The sequence below is a fragment of the Pongo abelii genome, chromosome 10, assembly GCF_028885655.2.
Source record: "Pongo abelii isolate AG06213 chromosome 10, NHGRI_mPonAbe1-v2.0_pri, whole genome shotgun sequence".
Classification (NCBI taxonomy): Eukaryota; Metazoa; Chordata; class Mammalia; order Primates; family Hominidae; genus Pongo; species Pongo abelii.
The window spans coordinates 47,495,290-47,500,705 of record NC_071995.2 but is presented as its reverse complement, the minus strand read 5'-3'; positions in this window follow the sequence as shown (position 1 = coordinate 47,500,705).

The window sequence follows — 5,416 nt, the reverse complement described above, 5'->3', positions numbered from 1 at the left end:
CTATAAAGAAATGAGCCATCAAGCCTTGAAAAGGCACAGGAGTCATTTAAATGCATATGTCAACCTAAATAACAAACAGGGAGAGGCTTCCCAAAAGAAAATGATATTTATTTGGGAATAGAGCATTGCAATGAGGATACATGTGCCATAGTAACCTATATGCATATTCAGGAAGGTAAAGGAAGAAAAAGGTTTTCAAAGGAAAAAATGAGGATTACATAATTATTTTGAAATAATTATCCTTGGCTACAAAGATCAATAACAAGGGCGACACCAGTCTGAGGTTGGACAAGCAGTTGCTGGGCAGATGTCTTTGCAGCAGTATTTTTTTGTGAAAGGTTGCGGTGGCCTTTGTGCAAAACTGTGGCTTTTGTAGAATCTTTTTTGTTATCAGTTATACATGCGTGAGAACCCTCTCTTTAAGGTCTTCCTCAGCTCTATTTGTAAGGGTTTTCTTCACAGTGTTTTCTGGTTATGAGATGCTAGATGGTGTTCAAGATGTTTTAAATGTATTAACTCATTTAATCTTTGCAATCACCCTGGGAAGTAGGAACAATGACTACATTACAGATGAGGAAAAGGCTCATTCAGTTTGTCCAAGGTCACAGAGCTTGAATTTGAGCTCTGGTGACTGTTCTGGAGCCCATGTTCTTAATCATTATGCTATGCTGCTTCTTGTGGTACAATTGGCATGTATTGGTAAGCGTAACTTTGCAAAGTTTTGTGGTTTTTAACAAATAAATAAAACCTTTAAAGGAAAATGGCAGTTGGACTTGACTTTAAGGGCTGTGGGGAGAGTAAGAAGGTAGAGGGGAAGAAGGTAGGAAAATAGCCACAGATCTGCTTTCCCAAAGTTAGGAAGCAGTGTGGCAGAGTGAGAGATAAAAAGCAGATTAAATCCCTCAGCCCAGGGCAAGGATGGAGAGGATAACCAGTGGAAGCAACTTGGGAATGACCTCGAGGTGCTCGTCTACATTTTTTTTTTTTTTTTGAGACAGTCTCACTCTGTTGCCCAGGCTGGAGTGCAGTGGCATGATCTCGGCTCATGGCAACCTCTGTCTCCCGGGTTAAAGCGATTCTCCTGCCTCAGCCTCCCAAGTAGCTGGGACTACAGGTGTGCACCACCATGCCTGGCTAATTTTTGTATTTTTAGTAGAGACGGGGTTTCACCATGTTGGCTAGGCTGCTCTTGAACTCCTGACCTCAGGTGATCTGCCCACCTCAGCCTCCCAAAGTGCTGGGGTTATAGGCATGACCCACTGTGCTTGGCCTCTTTCTTTCTTTTTCTTTCTTTCTCTCTCTCTCTCCTTCCTTCCTTCCCTCCCTCCTTTCTTTCTTTTCTTTTTTCTTTCTTTCTCTCTCTTCTTTCTTTTTCTCTCTCTCTCTTCTTTCTTTTTCTTTCTCTCTCTCTCTCACTCCTTCCTTCCCTCCCTCCCTCCCTTCTTTCTTTCTCTCTCTCTCTCTCTCTCTCTCGCTCTGCCACCAGGCTGGAGTGCAGTGGCACAATCATGGCTCACTGCAGACCTGACCTCCTGGGCTCAAGCAATCCTCCCACGTCAGCCTCCTGAGTACCTGGGACTACAGGTGTATGCCACTGTACCTGGCTAATTTTTTTTTGTAGGGAAAGGGTCTTGCTATGTTGCCCAGGCTGTTCTTGAACTTCTGGACTCAAGTGATCCTCCAGCCTTGGCCCTGAAAAGTGTTGGGATTACATGTGTGAGCCATTGCCCCCTGCCAATATCTCCCACCTTTCCTTGTCTACTTTTATAACCCTCCTTCTGATCCCTCCTTTTCATGTCAAATGCACTGATCTTGTTCTGGCCAATGGTTATGAGAAAAAGCAGCTAACATAAATGAAACACACTGAAATCCAAACCATCTCTCTCTCTCTCACACACACACACACACACATACACACACACACAACTTTTTTGAGACAGAATCTCACTCTGTTGCCCAGGCTAGAGTGCCGTAGTGTGATGACAGCTCACTGCAGGCTTGACCTCCTAAGCTCAAGTGATCCTCCTACCTCAGCCTCCCGAGTAGCTGGGACTATAGATATGTGCTATTGGTTAATTTGTTGTACTTTTTGTAGATACCAAGTATTGCCATGTTGCCCAGGATGGTCTCAAACTCTTGGGCTCAAGCAATCTGCCCGCCTCGGCCTCCCATCCTCCCAGAGTGCTGGAATTACAGACGTGAGCCACTGTGCCTGGCCCTATATTTTTAAAATTTATTTTATTTTCTTCGTCTTCTTTTTTTTTTTTTTTTTTTGAGACAGTCTCGCTCTGTCACCCAGGCTGGAGTGCAGTGGCTCAGTCTTGGCTCACTGCAAGCTCCGCCTCCCGGGTTCACACCATTCTCTTGCCTCAGCCTCCCAAGTAGCTGGGACTACAGGAGCCCGCTACCATGCTTGGCTAATTTTTTTGTATTTTTAGTAGAGACGGGGTTTCACCATGTTAGCCAGGATGGTCTCGATCTCCTGACCTTGTGATCCGCCCGCCTCGGCCTCCCAAAGTGCTAGGATTACAGGCGTGAGCCACCACACCCGGCCTTTATTTTATTCTTAATTTTTGAAAAATTGCTATCATTTTTTGAGACTGGGTCTCACTTTGTTGTCCAGGCTAGAGTGAAGTGGTGCAATCATGGCTCCCTGCAGTCTTGAACTTCTGGGCTTAAGTGATCCTCCCACTTCAGCCTCCCAAGTAGCTGGGACTACAGGTATGTGCCATGGACCCAGCTAACTTTATTTTTAATTTTTTTGTAGAGATGGGATCCCACTGTTGCCCAGGCTGGTCCTCAACTCCTGGACTTAAGCAACTCAAGCAATTCTTCAGTCTTGGCCTCCCAAAGTGTCAAGATTATAGGCATGAGCCACTATGCCTGGCCGTGTTTTTTTTTTTTTAACATATTTTTAATTGAGCTGTTTGTTTTTCCTTTTCTTTTCTTTTTTTTTTTCTTTTTTTTTTTTTTTGCAGAGGTTGCTTAATACCTGTTGCTATTGAGTTGGGTGTTTGTTTTCTTTTTCTTTTTCTTTTTTTTTTGAGATGGAGTCTCACTCTGTCACTTAGGTTGGAGTGCATTGGTGCAATCTGGGCTCACTGCAACTTCCACTTCCCAGGTTCAAATGATTCTCCCGCCTCAGTCTCCTGAGTAGTTGGGATTACAGGCACGCACCAACACTCCCAGCTAATTTTTGAATTTTTTAGTAGAGACGAGGTTTCATCATGTTGGCCAGGCTAGTCTCGAACTCCTGACCTCAAGTGATTCGCCTGCCTTAGCCTCCCAAAGTGGTGGGATTACAGGCGAAAGCCATTGCGCCCAGCCAGGTTTTGAGAGTTCATTATATACTCTGGATACAAATCCTTTGTCAGATAGGTGATTTGCAATATTTCCTCCCAGTCCTAGCTTGTGATTTGTTTTTAGTTCTCCTAACAGTAGTTTTCAAAGAGCATTAATTTTTAATTCTGATAGAGTATAATATATCAATTGCTCTTTTATGGATTGTGCTTCTGGAATCATAGCTAAGACATTTTGCCTAAACCAAGTTGCAGAAAAGATCAAACCGTAGCCTGAAGGAGCTGACTAAGGGCAAGAATCAGAGACTAAACCAGCCACAGGGGCAGGTACTGGGCAAGCGGTGTAGGTGTAGAGGAAGAGACTCAGTTGTGGATGATAAGACAATTGGGTGGATTTTCAGACAAGCAATGTGGTGGATGATTGATTAGCATTCAGCATCCATTTTCATCTCCTTTTAGCATACTTTCCTGAAGAGGCTAAAAAGCTAAGGATTATATGTCTCAGAATTCCTTACAGCCAATCACATGTACTTGGGTGAGATTTCGAATGCAGAAGTGAGGCTGGGCTCATACCTGTAATTCTAGTACATTGGGAGGCTGAGGCAGGATGGTTGCTTGAGTCCAGGAGTTTGAAACCAGCCTGAGCAACACAGTGGGACCCTGTATCTACAAACCTTTTTTTTTTTTTTTTTTTTTAACTAGCCAGCGTGGTGGTACATGTCTGTAGTTCCAGCTACTTGGGAGGCTGAGATGGGAGGATCGTTTGAGCCCAGGAGTTCGAAGCTGTAGTAAGCTGTGATTGTACCACTGCACTCCAGCCTGGATGACAGAGTGAGTGAGACTCTGTCTCAAAAAATATATATAATAGAATGCAGAAGTGAGACAAACGCCAATCACCCTGCTACTTTGACTATTTCTCATGGCCAAGCAAGGTTGTAGAGATGTGTCATGTTTCTATAGCAGTGATACTGTGAGGTCTCTAGCTTTGCAAATATTGAGAGGTGGTTGCATCAGAGTGTAGCAGTGGCAATGTCCTGATACAGCTGCCAGCTCCCTGGATCACAGCTGCAGCCACTTACTCTTTTTTTTGTTTTGTTTTGTTTTTGTTTTTGAGATGGAGTCTAGCTCTGTCACCCAGGCTGGAGTGCAGTGGCACGATCTCGGCTCACTGCAATCTCCTCCTCCCAGGTTCACGCCATTCTCTTGCCTCAGCCTCCGCAGCAGCTGGGACTACAGGCACACGCCGCCACGCCCGGCTAATTTTTGTATTTTTAGTAGAGACAGGGTTTCACCGTGTTAGCCAGGATGGTCTCGATCTCCTGACCTTGTGATCCGCCCGCCTCGGCCTCCCAAAGTGCTGCGATTACAGGCATGAGCCACCGCGCCCGGCCGCCACTTACTCTTAAACCCAATTAGTGAAGACTTTCAGGTGCTTTACCCTCTCTGACAGTGGTAGAGGTAATAGCTTCCCTGTTGGAGCACTCTTACCGTGTTCTGGTGGTCATTCTTGGAGTTTCAACCCAGAGCTAGTTCCTCTAGACGTTTTTTATTTATTTATTTATTTATTTTGAGACTGTGTCTTGCTCTGTCACCAGGCTGGAGTGCAGTGGCGCGATCTCGGCTCACTGAAACCTCAGCCTCTCGGGTTCAAGTGGTTCTCCTGCCTCAGCCTCCCAAGTAGCTGGGACTACAGGTGTGCACCACCACACCCAGCTAATTTTTGTATTTTTAGTAGAGACAGGGTTTCATCATGTTGGTCAGGATGGTCACCATCTCTTGACCTCGTGATCCACCTGCTTCGGCATCCCAAAGTGCTGGGATTACAGGCGTGAGCCACCGCGCCCGGCAGCTCCTCTAGACTTTCTGAAGGATTTCATAAGCACTTAACTCTTTGTATCCCTAAGATAGTTGCAGGGGTTTCTGTTTTCTGCACCAAATCCCCTCCAACTATCCTGAGTGATACAGGCAGTCAGGATGTATCTGGGAGGAATGATAAAGAATCCAACATCTTCAGCTGGGCACAGTAGCTCATTCCTATAATCCCAGCACTTTCGGAGGCCAGGCGGGCGGTTCACTTGAGGCCAGGAGTTTGAGACCAGCCTGGCCAACATCGCGAA